The sequence below is a fragment of the Myotis nattereri genome (genome assembly GCF_964212035.1).
Source record: "Myotis nattereri genome assembly, chromosome: 1".
NCBI lineage: Eukaryota > Metazoa > Chordata > Mammalia > Chiroptera > Vespertilionidae > Myotis > Myotis nattereri.
In genome coordinates, this window is record NC_138075.1 from 37,891,178 (window position 1) to 37,911,354 (window position 20,177).

The 20,177-nt window shown below is 40.6% G+C and overlaps 1 protein-coding gene across 1 annotated transcript in view; it reads right to left on the bottom strand.

Annotated features, from left to right (window-relative positions):
- Positions 1 to 20,177, bottom strand: part of PELI2 (pellino E3 ubiquitin protein ligase family member 2) — a 189,252-nt gene that overhangs the window by 160,258 nt on the left and 8,817 nt on the right. The gene's annotated exons all lie outside the window — the stretch shown is intronic.

Here is a 20,177-nt window from a genome sequence, read left to right on the forward strand (position 1 = left end):
GAGGACATTTTTAGCAAAGGCCAGCTTAGGAGTACCCTAATTAGTTAATAACAATGTACCTGCCTATATAGTTTAAGTTTAAAAAATTTGGCTCTCAAAAGAAATTTCAATCATTGTACTGTTGATATTTGGCTCTGTTGACTAATGAGTTTGCCGACCACTGGCCTAGGGGGCTGCGAATCAGGCCCAGAGAGAGGCCTGCAGAGAGAGAGGCAGGGTCTGATCTGTAGCCTCTGTGGCAGCTGTTGATCAGAACTTGCTTCTCTCTCCCAGCCTGGCCAATAGCTGTGCCTCCATTTCTCTCCAGGTCTCCACCAGGGCTGCTGATCAGCCCCACCTGTCTGATCAGGCCCCGTGATAGGCCCAGAGACGCTGACTGAAATAGAAACTGACCAATCAGAACCAAATCTGGGTCAACTGTGAGGAGCCAATGACTGCCTAGGAGGCGGAGCTTTTGATGCTGACTTGCATAGAAACTGACCAATCAGAACAAAATTGGCCAACAGAGGCGGCAGTTGGCGAGATCAGGCCTGCAGGGGAGGGCAGTTGGGAGCGAGATCAGGCTGGAAGGGAAGGTGGGGGCGAGATCAGACCGGCAGGGGAGGGCAGTTGGGGGCGATCAGGCAGGCAGAGGCAGTTAGGGGTGATCAGGCAGGCAGGCAGAGAGGCTAGGGGCAATCAGGCAGGCAGGTGAGTGGTTAGGAGCCAGCAGTCCCAGATTGTGAGAGGGGTGTCTGACTGCCCTGTGGGATCGGGCCTAAACTGGCGGTTGGACATCCCCCGAGGGGTCCTCAACTGGAGTGGGGTCAGGCTGGGCTGAGGGAACTCTCCCCCCCACCTCCATGAATGAATTTCGTGCACTGGGCCTCTAGTTCTCCAATAAAATGAACCAAAGCTTCGTGGAAAAATGGTTGATTCCAGGGCTGGAGCAGTAAAAATACAAGATGAGTCTGAACATCTTGTAGTGCTGAAAAACAAGGAAGTGCTCTACAAAAAAATGGAGCCAACCTGAAGGAGCTCCCAATGACCAGAAAGCTGAACAATGTGAGCAAAAAAATAAACAGTTAACACTTTTGGATTGTAACCCATAAAATAAATATCCATAACTTCATTTTGATATGAGTAATAAATATTATGAAACAGAAAAGAGAGTTTTCTTTATGGAACAATTTCAATTAATAAATATAAGAGAAATGAAGGAAATAAAAAATCACCATTAGGCAAACATTACAGTAATAACTATTACAGGCAAGATCCACTGATGAATGCTAATCTAAGGGAAGTTATCCTTTTCTCAGAGTTGGGAAAGTTTAAATAAAAACACAAAAATCAGTTTCAAAGTGTCTCCCCCAAGATATCTAGCAATTACAAAGGGAAAAAAAATATTACCTTTACAGAAGAGAAATTAAACAAACATCACCTTAGCCAAGTGATCAAGTTAAGACATTCATGTCTGTGTACTCCTGATAATACACTAAGAAGAGCACATTACTTCTGTGGACTTCTTAATAAAAGTGCATAGAGAACACATTAGACCAACTCCAAATGAGTGACAATCGACAGGACAACTGGCCAGTACTTATCAAAACAGTCATGGTCATTAAAGATAGATTGGAGAAGACCAAAGTGACATTATGGCCAATGCAATCAATGTGAGATTTGGGGCTGGATCCTAGAACAGAAAAAAGACATTACAGGATAATCTGGGGAAATTCATATAAGATCTGTCATTTAGGTACTAGTAGTCTCTCAGTGTTAATTTCCTGGCTTGGATCATTATTCTGTGGTTACGCAAGCTGAACACACTAGAGGAAGCAGGGTAAAAGGTGTACATGAACTCTGTACTATTTTTATAATTTTTATGTAATATTAAAGTTATATATCATAAAAATCAAAAATAAAAGAGCTACAATTTTTTTTAAAAAAGATCTAAATCTGGCCCTGCATTTTTTTAAAGTTTTAAATATAGTACAGTAGTCTGGATCATTCTAATTTAAAATAGGAAGACTATGTACTCCTATTTCTAAAAATAAATATCAATCTTTCATGCTTTTTTTTAGAAGCGTCATTATAATCACATCCGCTATGTTTAAAATGAAAAGGAAGCCTGGCTGGTGTGGCTCAGCAGTTGAGCATCAACTCATAAACCAGGAGGGGTGATCACCATTCCATTCTTGGTCAGGGCACATGCCCCAATTGTGGCTCAATCCCCAGTAGGGGGTGTGCAGGAGGCAGCTGATCAAAGATGCTCTCATTATCTATTTTTCTATCTCTCTCTCCCTTCCCCTCACTCTCTCTGAAATCAATAAAAACACATTTAAAAATATGAAAAGAGATATCAGAACATTTTGTAAAGAATTTGGTTAAGGATAAATGTATATGTAATTATGTGTGCATGAGTGTACAAAGAGAAGGGCCTGAAAGATTCATTCATTCATTGCTTAAGAAATTTCTACTAAGTCCCTACAATATTGCAGGCATTTGCCAGGTACAACTGTGACATGGTCCTCAGGCTCGAGGAGCACACATTCTAGTGTAAGAGAGACAAAAGCCAAATAAACAAATGTAAAATAACGCTAGAATTTAGTCTATCGCACACAGGATGCTGTGAGAGACTAAGGGGTGGGGAGAGGAAAACACATACGCACGTGCCCTGGCAGCCACTGACCAGTTTGAGAGGCATGTCGAAGGATCGGATTCATGTTGGCCCTCCACTACTGTGGGGTCTGCCCAGCAGAGGAGCAGAAAGGGACTTAGGGAGTGTCAGGGAAGCACTGCACAGGGGCAACTGCCTCCTCCGTGCAATGGGTCCTGTGAGGTGCCTTAGTTCCTCCTTCGTACACGTCTGTATTTCCTACATCACCAACAATGAACACAGTGAAGCTTACTTAAGAAAAGGCAATTATTTTTAAGAAGAAATTAGGAGGTATTTCAATTTGCCACTGCTGTATCTGTAGATTTCTGGTAACCCTGAGATTTCCTATTTTAACTCTTTCTTCTAATAACAGTATTCAAGGAAATGATAGAACAGAAAGTAATTTTATTTTCAAATTTGGGAAGACATGGCTCTCTCTGTATGAAACATACTCAAAAGTTTCTGAAATCTAATATCTCCTGGCTAAGAAACTCAGGATTAGTTTAAGCATTAAATTCCTAATTCTGAAAATTTGCTGACTCTGAGACATCTGAGGACAATCACTGTAAATGGGAGCAAATTCCTGGTGTGAGCTCCATGTATTCTCAAATAGCTCTGTGGGTGGTACAAAACTTCATGAGAAAGAACAACAGTGAAGACATATCATGTCCCAGTTTTGCTCCACAGACTTATAAATGCGTAATGTATGTATTGTTTATTTACTTGAAGAAAACTGGAGGCTGTTTTAATTGTAAAGGATGAGCAAATATTTTAAAGGTAGGACGGAGACCACTGTTAATACCTGTGTGCCCACAGCTACCTTTTTTCAGAGGCCACTAAAGTTACAGTAAATCAGACATCGCTGCTCATGAAAGAACTCTAGAATGGGAAAAGGTAAGAACCATGCTGTTACTATACTGAATGGCCATGCGCAATGAACCTGCATTTAAGCTTTGCCAATGTCCTTTGTACAATGCTACAAGGCATTTTCCTTGTAATAAAATACTTCAAATCCATTAATATGGTCCATGAAACAAATTACCTCCTAAAAACTATGTGGTAAATTCCACTCAGAAATATCAGACAAAAGAACAGGTGTGTATTTGCCTACCTGGCCAATGACAGGCCAGCCAGTCCTCTATATACATTCCTGAAGAACACTTAAGACACAGACAAGAGTCTGGTCCAACATCTATGCCTGTGCTCGATTTACCAGATCTATACATATAGTACACTGAATAATGCCCAAAAAGTGTTAAACGTTTTCACTGTTAATCAAATTATCACTCTGTTTTCAATGAATTAAAACAAGTTATACTTTATTGAGTTGACATGTTAACTAAACTTATGACAATCATTTTGTAACAAATGTTGTCCTTATGCTGTATACTCCTTAAACTTAAGAGTGCTATGAGTCATATTCCAATAAAACTGAAAGAAAAACAAAGTGATACTTTTAGCTCACCCAAGGAAACCCCAGATTTAAGAGGAAACAATTCAGTACCATGCAACTTCCATCCCAGCCTGATGGTGCAAGCCTGCCACCAGTCTTTTGGGTTCTAACTGAACTAGACAAGGCTGCTGTTCTTATGTTACTGAACTAATGCTCTCTTCAGTTGATAGGGCAACTAAATGATAACGGATGAGGGAGAAGAGGGTAGACATAAGCTCTCAGCTGCTGTGTCAACTTCCACTTGCTCTGGCCAGCAAACCTGCCAAGCTCCAGGTACCCACCCATTCTCTTGGCCTTTCCTCCAGTGCCTACAGGAGAACCATCATCTTCCTGATAACAGGTCAACTGCCCACTTACCCACTAGAACTCACTGGCTCTAGTTGATGGGTCATCAATTATTCCCTGTCTTGTGGTTGAACTAAAATTTCAAACTGAAAACACAATTAAGTCCTTGGCATCAAATTTAAAACTAAAAATAATTTTAAACCTTGGACATTCTCTTTTCCTGCTATCATTCCATAAGGAGATATTGACAAAGACCCTCTTAAAGAGGGTTAGTGACTTGCTGAAGGCTATGATGTGTATGCACATGACCCTTTACTCTAAGTCTTCACTTAGGAACTTCCAAAAGGAACTTCTTTTCAAAGAAGGAGTCATTTTAAAAGGTTTGCTTAAATTTAATGTCCTTTTCTTTTTAGACCCCACGTAAAGGTAAAATAAAAATAAAGGATTCATTACTGTTGCATTTACTACTGCTGTTACTACTTCTGAAAAATTAGATTAGACAGCCAGTTGGCCTGGAGGTCAAATCCCCGCTAGTATTACCTACAACAATCTAGGCTTAACTACAACAAGACTGCGCATAAAGACCACTAGGGGTTGTACCAAGAAAGCATAAAAAATGCGGAGACAAAGAAACAGGACGCAGATGTCAGAAATGGAAGATATAGAGCTCAAAACCACACTTTTAAGGTCTTTCAATAATTTTCTAAAAACTGCCAATAAATGTAGTGAGATCCTCAAGAAATCTAATGAGACCCTCGATATTGTGATAAAGAACCAACTTGAAATTAAGCAAACACTGACTGAAATAAAGAATATTATACAGACACCCAACAGCAGACCAGAGGAGCACAAGAATCAAGTCAAAGAATTGAAATGTGAAGAAGCAAAAAACACCCAACCGGAAAAGCAAAATGAAAAAAGAATCCGAAAATACGAAGACAGTGTAAGGAGCCTCTGGGACAGCTTCAAGCGTACCAACATCAGAATTATAGGGGTGCCAGAAGATGAGAGAGACCAAGATATTGAAAACCTCTTTGAAGAAATAATGACAGAAAACTTCCCCCACCTGGTGAAAGAAATAGACTTACAGGTCCAAGAAGCGCAGAGAACCCCAAACAAAAGGAATCCAAAGAGGACCACACCAAGACACATCATAATTAAAATGCCAAGAGCAAAAGACAAAGAGAGAATCTTAAAAGCAGCAAGAGAAAGAAACTCGGTTACCTACAAGGGAATACCCATACGACTGTCAGCTGATTTCTCAACAGAAACTTTGCAGGCCAGAAGGGAGTGGCAAGAAATATTCAAAGTGATGAATGCCAAGAACCTACAACCAAGATTACTTTATCCAGCAAAGCTATCATTCAGAAGTGAAGGCCAGATAAAGAGCTTCACAGATAAGGAAAAGCTAAAGGAATTCATCGCCACCAAACCAGTATTATATGAAATGCTGAAAGGTATCCTTTAAGAAGAAGAAGAGGAAGAAAAAGGTAAAGATACAAATTATGAACAACAAATATGCATCTATCAACAAGTGAATCTAAGAATCAAGTGAATAAATAATCTGATGAACAGAATGAACTGGTGATTATAATAGAATCAGGGACATAGAAAGGGAATAGACTGACTATTCTTGGGGGGGAAAGGGGTGTGGGAGATGCGGGAAGAGACTGGACAAAAATCGTGCACCTATGGATGAGGACGTGGGTGGGGAGTGAGGGCGGAGGATGGGGCGGGAACTGGGAGGAGGGGAGTTATGGGGGGAAAAAGAGGTACAAATGTAATAATCTGAACAATAAAGATTTAATTAAAAAAAACATACACAACTACAAAAAAAAATTTACTTAATGAATTTTAAAGCAAAAAAAAATATTGATCAGAAAATCATATTTGCCACTTTGATTATAATCATCTAATTCAGCAGTTCTCAAACTTAAAAAAAAAAAAGATTAATTTGCACCTAACAAGAATATATTCAAATGGTTCATTTAAAGTAAACATTGGTACTGTTTTAAATCATTTTAAATGGGTATCTGGCATTAGAGAAAGGAATCTGTTTAAACTGTTTGTGTTTTGGGAATAGGGGTTTGTTACTATTCTTTACTGCTCCTAAATATATTAATGGAAAAGATGCATCAGTTCTGTCAAATTACAAACTTTCCAGATGTAAGTATACTCAACTTAGATACTCCTGTCTGAATTATACATTTGGGCCATGATGTATGACTTAGCCATAATCCACAGTGCCAGAAGCCGGTCCATCCTTGCTGCTTGACAGAGTCGCTGCAGGGAAGAAACATCTGCACAGCATATGTTTCAAGGGACCTGGCGTATATGGCATACTGTTCTTAATAGGTTTGCTCCCCTTCTTGGGGCTATGTGTTTTAACCAAGGTCACCTCTCCGAGAAACGTTGTTTCCCCAGGTAGGGGTTTTTCCCTGAAGTTAGGGAGGGAATAAAACCCCTTAACTAAATGCCAGGCGGGTAATTAATCACTTTAACTACAAACAATCACCCTTAAGCTACATAATCTTTACTCCCTGGAATGGAGATAAGAATCGCCCTAACCTTTTGAATAGAAATTGATAGGATTAAAATCAACTGGTATAAATACAGATGTAACAAGACAATAAAACACAGAACCTGGCTGGAGAACCTGGACAGAACTTGGCTGGAGATCCTGGCTAGATAGCCTGGCTAGGCTGCTGATCAACTGAACGCTGTCTCCGTGTCATTCCTTCTTCGCCGATTCCGATTCCGTCCATACCTTTGGGGACCCCTGGACCTGCTGGGGCTGGACCCCAACACCACAGGACTGCATTTTCCATTTCATTCATACTAGTATATGCGCTAAGATGTCAACAAGGGAGGAAACCGTAGGGAGAAAGGGAGAAAAACTCATTTTCAGACAATCAGTCATTGATTTCTGATGAAAGCCTATTTAAACAACAATGAAATGTCCTACCAATGACAAGTCTCAAATAGTAAAATCTCACCTCTCCCTTTTAATAATGAAGTTGGTTTGCACCACCCTCTCCAAAGAAAGGAGCTCAATTTTACCAACCAGAAGCTTGCTAAATGGAATGGGTGTGATAGGATTATTGTCAGGGCTTCTCCTGGCCCTAGGTTTTCTGTTCTTCATCTGTACTGGTGGAGTCTCGCTGGTTACCAGAATTATTATTTTTAGAAAATTAACTTTAAAATTTTTTTTGCAACATGGAAGAACAGCTATAACAAAAATGGGAAGCTGAAACATAAAAGGCAGTAAGCACTTTAAAGAGATCCTAAGGCACTTGACTCAAAAGTAAATCTAAGATTTAAAAAATAAACCGAAATATAAACATACCCAAAGAAGAGAGAAGAGAAGGTAAACAATGGTAAAAGGAGGAATAGATAGGGGAAAGAGGAGTCAGTTCAACAAGAAATGAACTTTAAAAGCACTAAACAAAAAACTATAGGCTACTCTACTTAGAAAACAAGCAATCAAATACAAAATACAGATATACCAATTTTAATATAGTTTCATAATTAGCCTAAGACAATTAAATCTTGAAACTACCAAAGAAGACCCAAAATTTTTCAACCCCTCTGTTGACAGCCCCACAATTCTCATCTCATCCTCTCTCCTACAGTTCCACCTTCCCTGGCCCATCTGTCTCCTTTTCCTTTCTTCCCCCTGCCAAAACCAAACCAAGGAAAACGATTGGGTATGTAATGCCCTGTCATTTAGGGTATCCAAGAAGCAAGGCATGCAGTTAGATAATTAAGGATTCTGTGGCTTATCCAATGAGTCCACCTTCACCCAGCTGTCCCTGCAACTGTGTGGCCTACATTCTGAAAATCCCTCCAGCTCTCTGTGGCTGGACCAGCTTGAATCACTTGTAACCCCCACTTTTTCCCACTGCTTCCCCACATGTTCATCAACTTTGTCAGCAGGAAGCAAGCAAAAGCCAGGCTGGGAAAAGGCACCTGAGAAAACACACCAACAACACAGGAGAAATAATTGTTCCAACATGAACTAAGTATTTCCATAATCATGCTACTGAGACCTGAAACTCATTGAATGAATGAACAATAGACATTACTAGAATGACAATATAATATATTGAAAACAATTTGCTCACTCTATCTTTTAGTTATGCCATGAATGAACTAATCAGAAATAAAATAAATGATATTATTTACTTGGTGGATTAAAACTTTAATATTCCATCATTATTCATACATCTCTAACAATAAAACCTTAAATGTGCCAAATAGATCATTTTACAAAGTTTCTAAAGTCAGAGCTATAAAAATTCAAATTTTGCAAATACCCTATTAGATAATATCCCCCTTGGGAAGTTGAATTTCATAGTATTTTCCTGTACAGATATTATAAAAACAAAAATTCATAAATATTTTAGTATTTGAAAGACAAAAAGCATCACAGAACTACTTGCATTCTGACTTGATGAAAAAGTTGCAGGGGATTCCAAAGAGAGGAAATGCCCAAATCCTGGAAAGTGCTTTTTCCAATTCCACGGTAGGACTAAAACTCCAAATGTAAGGTGCTGTGTCAAAACCTATGTATAAACACACACTATCTGTTTTGGGACTCAGCACATTTTACTAATAACTACATGTACAATTTTCAAAGATTACTCCTGAAGTTACTTTTACCTCATGAAAAATGACTACTCTAAACAAAAACAGCCAGTCCTTGAAGAAAGCAATTTTCTGAGCACTGTAATGCCCTGGTGAGCATGTAACAGGCGCATATGCAGGCTGCCTTGGTGAGCTGGTGCAGGAAGTGGGGGAATGGGGCGGGGGGGGGGGGGGTAGCAAGTGAGAGAGCGAGCAGGCGAGAGACAGGACACATGGCCTGGCCCCTCCACACATCTGAGCACTTGACAGCACCCAGAGCAGCCTCCTCAGGTGGATATCTGCAGCGTAAGGAGCAGGGGAGGCATCCTGGAGCCTCCCAGACCTGCCACCCAGAGCAGATCAGCTCATTGTCCCCACTTCAAACAGAAATATCTAGAATCAAATAATATTTCTATGAGAATGATCACTCTTCAGGTTCTGAACGCTTCTGCAAAGATGAATCCATGTTTGACTTCCTAAATAAAGCACATAAGCAACTTAAGTCAGAACAGTCTAAGGCAGTGGTTCTCAACCTTGGCTGCATATTAGAATCACCTGAGAATCTTTTTAAAATCCTGACTTCTGGGCCTCTTCCTCTGGAAATTCTGTTTCTTTGTTATGGGGTGGGGCCACAACATTAGTAACAAAGAAACAGAATTTCCGGAGGATGAGGCCCAGAAATCAGGATTTTAAAAAGATTCCCAGGTGATTCTAATGTGTTGCCAAGGTGGAGAACCACTGGTTTAAGGTCTTAAAACCAAACTGCCAGCCTCCATTTGATCAGCACAATCTTGTTTTTTTTAAATGATTGATGAAAATGTTGGCGAACACACGTTAATGTGATTAGTCATCTTTCTTACGCTAACTATACTCCTAAATGCCCTAAAGAGGGGAAGCTTGTAAAAACCTCCTTGTCTACACGTGCCTAATCATCGCCGAAGAATCAAACCTAAAATATTCAGATCAGCAACACTCTGGAGGTGACAAGGAACCAGGCTACCTTGAGGGGAAACTGGAAAAGTGCTGTCCTGGCCACAGAACAGGATCTAATGCCCACTAAACTCTGGGTAGGTTGGGTTTTCATACTTTTCCTCCACTTTAATCCAAATACAAAGCAATTACTTGTTAATGTGACCACAAAAGTCCTTTTTTCTCTTATTACCCATTCCAACAGCTGAAAAGAAATTCTTAAATTTCATTTGAGAAAATCATCTTACTAGGCATCTCTCAAGGAAAGATGTTACTGTAGGATTCTTATGCTAATGAGAAGACGTAAACCACTTTCTGAAAGAGGTTACAGACCCTATCTTGGACTCCTCCCAGTAAACTTGATGCCCTCATTTTCAGTGCAATAAGCAAATGAAAACAAAGTTTCTATGGGGTGGGTTAAATTCCCTTTGTTAGGCTAACACCCAACCAACACTTCCCAGTTCTGTAGGACCAGACACCAACCCTAGTAACAGTCACCTTTAGCCGGAGGAGAAAATGTGTGAAGTGGCTTTTCAAGGGGGAGCTGGAACACAGACTAATTCTATACTGGCAGCTTCTTCTCCACGTGAAACTCCTGTAAGAAGCTGCCAGAGGCAAACTGCCCGTCTTCTGAAAAGGAATGGTCTCAGAGTGCACACCTACAAGAAGAGGAAGAGAAGACTGAGGAATGGAGAAGGAGAAAGAGAGAAGAAAGACACCCATTCACTTTAAAGTGAGACCATTGGCTGGCGTCCCATATAAACTCCATGCTTTAAACATCAATTTAAAAAGTTGGCATTCAATAAATTACATCAGATGATGCCACAATTACCAAGGTCAGTGGGCTGAAGGAGTCAACTGCTATTTTTGTTCTTGTTTAAACAAAGCCATCCCTCCAAATGAACAGCCCTGGAGAATATTTCACATATGACAATCTATAGCTTTGCTTTCTGGTACCAATTCTCCCCGGTTGAAACCCTGATTTAATCTCATTTTTAACAGCTCGATGCATTAAGAGAAACCACCAGTTAAAAGGTTAAAAATATAATCTGGCAGCTAACAGTGATGCTTCTAAATTATATGTTCCACAGAAGCAAATATGTTTGTTTTGCTGGCAAACTACCTAAATCCAGAGCCTGTGGGCATGACCAAAGAAGCTGCGGACCGAGGCGATACTGAAAACCGCAAGTATGCAGAACGGAGGTGAACCAGTGCAGCCCTCAACCAGCACATGGGCCTACAATCCACTCTCACAGAGAGCTAAGTTACCTTTAACAGAGAATTTTTATTTTCAAAATTTTATTTATAGGATTAAGGTTTAAAAAAGAATTTCAGAGGATTCCCTTGGGCCTCAGTTTTCTACCTTTAAAATGGACAGGGTTATTCAATGACTAACGTTCAGAAGGATAAACAAGGCCAACTTAAGCCATCAAAGACGGACTCAAGTAGACTCCATATCTTGTATTTTAACAAAATCCTCTACAGATCTTAAAAGTTCTCATCACAAGAAAAAAACATTTGTAATTATATATGATGATGGATGTTAACTAGACTTACTGTGGTGGTCACATCGAAGTACACACAATTATCAAATCATTATGTTGTACATGCAATTAATGTTATATGTCAATTATATCTCGTGGGGGAGGGGGGATCCTCTATTGAGATTTCTACTTAATCGTCAGTTAACCTAAAACTTCGACAGTCCGTAAACATGCCACACCTGAAGCATCCTGTTAACTGAAATCCGTAACAGATAAGCTGAGCTTGTTGCCTCCTGGTTAAACTGTGTCATAAGCACAAAATGCAGCAGGTTTTTAGCCTTTTTTTACCCAGTTACTTCTGGTCCAGGAGACAAGAGATCCATCTTTGGGGATTTTTCTCACAGAAAAATAGAGCTGTTCTTAATTTAATAATAGTCACCAGGTGTAGCTAATAGATTTATAACAGAAAGTCAAAAATGTCAGCTTGGGAAAAAAAACTCACTTTAAACAGATTTTCAGTAATAAATTGACTCATCAACCACCAACATTCCACCAAAATCTCTGGGCTACCATCCCTGAACATTATTTCTCTTTTGAGAACATATCTGCAATTTCTTAAATTGAGAGCAGGTGCCCATAATACATTGAAGAGAAAATCTACAAGGCAAAAACAATCACCCCAGTACTCACCATAAGACAGTCTCTTATGATACAATCAAAACTAAGTGAACAAGCCACTTTGCAAAACCACAGTTCACAAATGAAATGGACCGCAGCACACTCCCAAAGACTTGTACACCCACTGCACCCACTGAGAGCAATCATTTCCCTTCTACTTGTTGGTAAGTCATGAGGCAGCACACATGCTTACAGAACCAGATTTGTGCAGGTTTGATACTTAGAATGCAGCGTTGGGGTTGCAGAGACAACACAAAGGAAAAGGACTTAATTCAGACTAATTTATACCACCACACTGCTTTCCACTGTGTACCTCATTGTTTTATATCACATTTCCAGTTTTATTTGTTATAAATCCCATGAATAACCTGCATTGTAGACATTTTATCTCTCTTATGGTTCCTATAAGAACTGGAGTGGGAATAAAGAAAGGAGACAAGCACTCATTGGCGAATTCTACAAACTGAAGGCAGGGTTGGGAGTAAGGGAGAGGAAGAATAAAAGAAAACCAGGGGAAAAGATGGTTTATATTCCTCTCTCCAGCAAAAGAGAAACAAAATTTAATGGCAAGATTTCCGGTTCTTCGGGATAATGATTTAAAAAAAGAAAATAAATGAAAAAATAAACTCAAGTAAGCTTCCACAGTACCCCAGCTGTTTTGCTTCAAATATATAACAAGCTGTACTTAACATGGTCTGAAGGAAGGAAAAAGTCAACAAACAAGTATGTTTGTAGGGACCTAAAAAAAGAACACATGGAAACTGGCTAAACAGTAAACATCATATAAACATTATAAGCACAAAGCTGTCTAAAAATCAAAGGAAAGGACTTGAAAAAAAGATAGAGTGAAAAAGCAGACCCAGCCAGCATAGGAACACAAAAGCCAGCTGTGATAAGCACCAGGAAAAAATAATGGAAAGAATATTTATCTGTGAATTCAGAATGAAAAGATAAGACACCAGAGCAACTAATTTTGAGTAAAAATAAAGATTTATCACTGTCAAAACATGTTTGGGTTTGTTGATTTTTCTAGGGAGATTTTTAATACTACACACTAAGATAAAGCTGAAATTACTGTCAGCTTCAGACCACATCCCCCCAGTACTCATCCACTTTAACCCCTTCTCTTTCTTGAAGTTTAAAAGGAAAATTAAAAATTCACCACTATCACATTTCAAGGCCAGACAGACAATTGTCAGGGAGCACCCATCATGCAACTTGGAAGACACAAACAGAACTTTATTTTTAGGAAGCTAATTAAAATAATATAAATAAACCAAATACCTATTTAAGAGTTAATGATCCTTCTTTAAACCAGAGCAGGGAGGGGGAAAAGAGGGGGGGGGGGGTAAAAGCCATCCATATAAGAATGCTTGTATTTCCTGGGAAGCATTTTTTCATCCACTGGATAAATACCCTTGACTTACACGAGGTGCTGGGGTGGAGTGAAACTGCACTGGCCTGAAGAGCCCTTTAAGAAGGGGACATTTCCAAGGCACAGAGAGCTCATTAGAAATAACTGCTCCGGGCTGGAGGAAGAGTCAGGAAGGGCATCATGCTGGAAGTGACATCTGAACTAACTCCTGCCGGGAGCCGGTCCATGCTTGCTGTTTCAAGGGACCTGGCATATATGGCATACTGTTCTTAATATGTTTGCTCACCTTCTTGGCACTATGTGTTTTAACCAAGGTCTCTGAGAAAGGTTGTTTCCCCAGGTAGGGATTTTCCCCTGAAGTTAGGGAGGGAATAAAACCTCTTAACTAAGTGCCAGGTGGGTAATTAATCACTTTAACTACGAACAATCATGCTTAAGCTACATAATCTTTACTCCCTGGAATGGAGATAAGATACGCCCTAACCTTTGTAATAGAGATTGATAGGATTGAATCAACTGGTATAAATACAGATGTAACAAGACAGCAAGAGAGAGAGAGGGAGACAGAAATTGGCACAGAACCTACACAGAACGTTCTCTAGAGACAGAAGAACTTCGCTGGAGAGAACATGGCAAAAGATCCTGGACAGAAACTGGCCTCAGAACCTAGAGACAGAACCTATCGAGAGAACATGGCAAAAGATCCTGGACTGAACCTGACTACAGAAATTGGCAAGAGAACCTGACTAGAACCTGGTGACTGAACCTGGCTGGAGAACCTGGACAGAACCTGGCTGGAGAACCTAGCGAGGGAACATGGCTACAGAACCTGGCTGGAGAACCTACAAGAGACCATGGACACAGAACCTGGCTGGAGATCCTAAGCAGAACCTCTCTGGAGATCGAGACCAGAACTTGGCTGGAGATCCTGGCTAGGCTGCTGATCAACTGAACGCTGTCTCTGTGTCATTCCTTCTTCGCCGACTCCATCCACACCTTTGGGGACCCCTGGACCCGCTGGGGTTGGACCCCGGCAAACTCCTAACAGGTGAGCGAAACCAGAGCAGAGGGACCTGCGGTGCAAAAGATGAAGAGGAAGGCAGGTCTCTGAAGGTGTAATGGGGAGCAGGGAGGTAGGCCCCAAGGGCAAGAAGGTAAGTTATCTTGCGCTGGACTGGGTGAGACATGTTTAGAATTTAGTGTCTTTCAAAGTGTCCTTTCCTCTAAATGCCTAAGAAACTTATTTTCAGGAGCCATGCCCTTAGTGCACCTACTAGTCTTTCAGAGATCTTTTAAAGATCTCAAACAGTGGATATAATAAACCTGTATTTTCAGATAAGAACCTTAGAAATCACATAGCAATTCCTGATACGCCACCCCAAGCCCCCAAAAAGCAGAATTTGTGTTAGATAACCTATAAAAACATAGCTGCTCTGATCAAGAAAAAATATCTTTGGCTTACTTGAAATGTTTTTCTAGCATTTATTAAATTCTTAAAATGAAGGCCAGTTAGCCAACACTGTAAAAGGCAGGACATATACTATGTATACAATGAAGACAATAACTAAAAAAGACAGTGAAAAAAATAAAATATTAGTTAGCATTGTGGGTGATTTTTTTCCTTCTTTCAAATTTTTATATGTCACCCTTTATCATACAGCTTTTTAAATTAATTCCGTATTAGCTAAATAAAAATGGTTTGCCTTAAAAAAAAATTTCCATTTACAAATCTGTCAGTGGAGGAAAGCAAAATGATTAGTGTTAATGATTAGTGCTGACACCTAAAACTTACCAGTCTATGACACATAACTTAAAAGTGGCTTAACCCTAGGAGAAATTGGGGTGAAATTACTATACAAGCAAACTCCAAGCGTATGTGATTTATGGTAACTAGCATAATGAGTCTTCAAGTGGATTAAAAAAAACAATACAATGAGATCAGAAAGAAATTCACTTCAAATTCACCCCTGAGTTTAAGGGGCCCCGGAGAGCCCTTCTCCTGAGGGAGTGGAGTGCTATTGTCCACATTTGATCTGAATGGAGGGAACAGGAAAAACAAGAGCAGGCAACCTCTGACCCTTTCCATGGGCCTGAAGAACATAAAGGGAAGTGTTAGCAGGCAGAGCCATCAAGCAGTGAGAAGGGGCCGGCTCCCCACAGGGCTATTGCCTACTCCATTGTCCAACCCATCCCAGCCAGTCCAGCGGGGATATTGCCAGCATTTCTATTGTTATAAACACACTTCAGAACCTAATGCCAAACACTAAGAGCTACACCTTTCAGATCATTATCAAAAGTTATTGCTGACAATGATGTACGATGTATAGACTTTGAGAAGTACAATATGTATAAGTTTTAGAATCTGAGACCTGGATTCAAATTCCTAAACTTCAAAATCCTTAACTAACAACTATGCAGGCTCATAGGAGTCACTCAAACCTCCAGGCATCTATGCTTCCCCATTTCTCCAATGGGGATGACATCACATCCTCTGAGGCCTGCTGAGATGGAGCAACTAGCACATGGCAGGGGCTTGGACCCCCTTGCAAAACCTCTCACATGGTGCAAGGGACCCCAAGTTCTTACTGCCTCCTGCAGTAAGTAAATTGTCCAGGAGCCAGGTGAACACAGTAAGGGGAAAGGCTCTCTGCTCAGACCTCATTAGCTACAAAAAGAGAAGCATCCCTACCAGCTGCCCCTGAAAAACAGGTTAACGGGAGAACCATGCTCTTCTCTTCAGGGATGGACAGGACAGGGGTAGGGGGGTGGGAAGGGGTATCGGGGTGTACCCCTCCGAGCTAAAGAAGCCTGCAGGCTTGTCACCATGGCTAAACCATATTCAGCACAATCGAGAAGCAGTTTGGTTTCTCCTACAACACAGAGTCTATATGCTTCATTACCCAGAACAGGGTTTTCAACTAATAAACACAAAACATAAGCTTTGACAGTCATGGCAGGAAGGGGGCAGGGGGAGATGAGCACACAGATTATTAAGGTGATGAAGATTTGTTTCTTTTCTCTCCCATCTGGGGGAAAGGTGAGTTGTTATTTTTTATATATATTTAAAACAGTAGTACATAAGCAGACAACCATTATAAGACCATAATTCAATGGAAGGGTATTCTAGGGTGTGTAAACCTCTCAAGTTTCACTCTTGTGTAGTTTATTACATTATCAGAACCTCCAGATTGAATTACTTCCCTGCAGTGCTTCCAAGTCTCTGCTTTTTCTCCATATAACATCTAATATTGCTTATCAAGATGCTATATTTGTCCTTTGGTATTTTGCCATCCAATATCTTAGGACGCATGTTTATTAAGATTTTTCCCAAAAAAAAATTCTGAGTCCTAGGCGGCTCTCCACATCTGTAACGGAAAAGGCTTAACTGCCTTCACAGGAAGGCTGAATCTGCACAGCACGAATCCACGCCAGCTTCCAAAAGGGTCCAAGTCAACACTTCCATCAAAGCCTTAAAGTTGGCATCTGGACTAAGTTAACACTTAGAATAAACAAATAAAAGGCACTTTTTCTGACCTGTGCTTTTCGGATTAGCTGAACTAGTGTCGCTGCCGAACAAGTTGTGTCAAGAACTGTTAGTGAGGAGACCAAGAGGAGCTGTGAAGGTTTTTTTCCTTAATCAATACTAACAGGAAGATCAACAGACGGGAAAGGAAAAATCAACATGCAGAGACATCAGTATCTAGGAAAAGACAGCCCTTTACTTGAGAAGACAGTGCTCGAAGCCCCTTTTCCAAGCTAGAAAACAAAACACAACTGCTAGCCTACATTATCACCAACAGCAGCAAAGGAGAAAAGGCAGGTTTCAGGGGGCATGCCACAATTAACGAGATTAGAACGCTGTTCTCCAGGAAGGACATCTCAGTGAACGGCTTCAAAACCAGAGAAACAAACCTTCAATTATTTCAGATTATAAAAGTAGGTTTTCCTTGAAGCATTAATTTAACTGTAATATATTCAGGTAAATAAGGCAGGTATGGAGAGAATTCATATTTTTACTCCCTGAATATCATATATTTAATTTGTTTTTGAAAATACATTAGGAATATAATATTTAAGTGGGGGAAAGTACAGATGTAGGTAATTTCCCCCAAAAAAGTACATGTAAGTTGTAAACATTAAAAAAAAAATTTAACCTTACTGGTAACTTCATTAAAGGAATAAGGTGTGTCTCTGTGTTTAATGAGAATATCCAGTATAGAAATAATTTGGTTAAAAAAATAAAGAAGATACAAAACTACACACACAGTAGAGGCAGGATTTATGAACAAGGGTGTTAGAGTCAGAAAGGCCTAGGTTCGAATCAGCGCTCTGTAACATAACAATCCAGTGAACCTGGAGCAGTTTCTCCACAGCTGCACATAAGTGAAGGTACCCACCTCCCTTGGTCAGAACATAAGGAGGCCAAGCATGAGCAGCACTTTGCACAGGACCTAAGAGTAAGCACTCAGTACAGGATACTACTAGTAACACATCATCCTGTGCACCTCCCCAAAGTGAGAAAGAACCAGGCCACTAGGTAGCAACAGCCTGGCCAGAATTCCTCCTTCTTGCAGGAAAAAAGAGAGAAAGCTCAAATCCTGATGCTCCCTCATTAATGATGATTTTAAACTGTAGGCTTCTGACCAGGGACTTGCACTTCAAATCAAAAGGTGCCGAAAGCCCTAAAGATGAGACAGAGGTTGATATGGGAGCAATGGGCAACCAGGGCGAGCAAACAGGACAGTGATCGGAGGCACTGTACCTGCTGCAAACATCACAAGAATATAAATCTGCTCTGCTCTCCTGGTAACAAGATCAATACACCCAGAGGGGCTGTTCTAAGGCAACACAGTCACACCTGTCCGCACACTTCTGCTGCTGGCATAAATGAGTCCGAGACAAACAAGACGCTGGGCTGCAAAAATGGCCTACCTGGGAGGAAGAGCACCCAGTTATTCCTCCCCAAGGGAGATTCATGGATGGTTTGCACACAACCTCCCCGGAGTCTGGGGAAGGAGGGCCATAGGGCTGCAGATCCTCTCTGTCAGTGGACAATGTACATGAGACACCATCACTTGGGCATTCAGGGAAAGCAAGACTCCAGAGGACAGCTGGCTAAGAGCATAAAGATTCTTTTATCCTTGATTGTTCTGCTGGGTGGGGCTGGACCCCAAAACATTCAGAGGTTCCAGCACAAGTTTCCAAAACACATTACTGAGTGGAAGAACTGATGGATTAGCTGTCCTAGGTTAAAGCAGCTTAGGTTCGAGTCTACCAGAAGCATGGTCCTCAGCTAAGCTAGGCCATTCTTCAACTGTCCTTCTCGCAGTGAACTTCATGAGATAATATTGATTATGGAGATTAACAAATGCAAAGAGAATCGTAGATGACATATACATGATCAAGTTTTTAAATAAACACTTTCGTGAGCTAAGATTTTCAGACCATATAGTACTTAACATTTGGAATAATTCATCTAAAAGGCTAAAAATTTGCTTATTAACATATTTCGTACCGCTCAGGAGTTTTCTCGTGTTTCGCGCACATCTGTTAAGGACCGCTCACGAGTGTTCTCATTTTTCACGCCCATGGAAAAAGGAGCGAATCTAGATACTTATGTAAATTTTCTTTGGCCCCTCTTCATAGACAAAAATGTTTTACGTAGTACCATACGTTAAAAAAGTACTAGGAACTTTAATTGTTTAATGGTTTTTTGTAAATAAAAATGTTATAATTATTGAAAAACAACACCTAAAGTGCATTATGATGATTTCAATAACGTGCAGTTTGCCCAAAAACGTGCAGTCAATGGCGTATGTCTTAGAGATTTCTATGCAGTACCCAATCTGTTAAAATAATCAATAACCTGAAGGAAACAGAAAACTCAACAAAAACTCAGGGAATTATTTTGTATTAGTCTGTCCTCTCTGACAACTGAACCACATGCAGATATAGTGCTGTGGTGTCTGAGCTGTCTATTGCTGTGTAACAAACCATCCCAATATAGTGGCTTAAAAGAAGTGGCTTAAAAGGAAGAACAAACAGTTCTTCATTCTGTCAGAGGTCGGTGCAAATGGCTCATCTCTGCTCCATGTGGATAGGACTAGGGCAGCTTGATGGGCCCAAGGATCCAGATAGCTTCACTCACAGGTCTGCTGTCTCAGCTGGACCGGCTGGGGGTTGGCAGGTCTCTGCTTTTATAATCTCACACCCACCAGAGCCACTCTCTCCAGCAGGGCAGTCACACCTTTTACGGCAACTGCCTTCTAAGAGGGTGTTATGACCTGAATTTATATGTTGAAGTCCTAAACCCCAGTATACCTCAGAAGGTGACAATATTTGGAGACAGGGTCTTTGAAGAGGTAATTAAAGTTAAATTAGGTCCTATGGGCGGGTCCTAATCCAATATGACTAGTGTCCTAATAAGAAAAGGAATTGCCACCAGGTATGGGCACACAAAGAGAACACAGCAAGAGAAGCCATCTGCAGGCCAAGCAGAGGCCTCAAGAGAAACCAAACTTGCTGACGCCATGATCCTGGACCTTCAGCCTCCAAAACTGTAAGAAAATTAATTTCTGTTGTTTAAGCCACCTGGTCTGTGGCACTTTGTTATGGCCATTGAGGCAAACTAATACAAAGGACAAAAACAGAAGCTTAAGGCAACATCCCAAA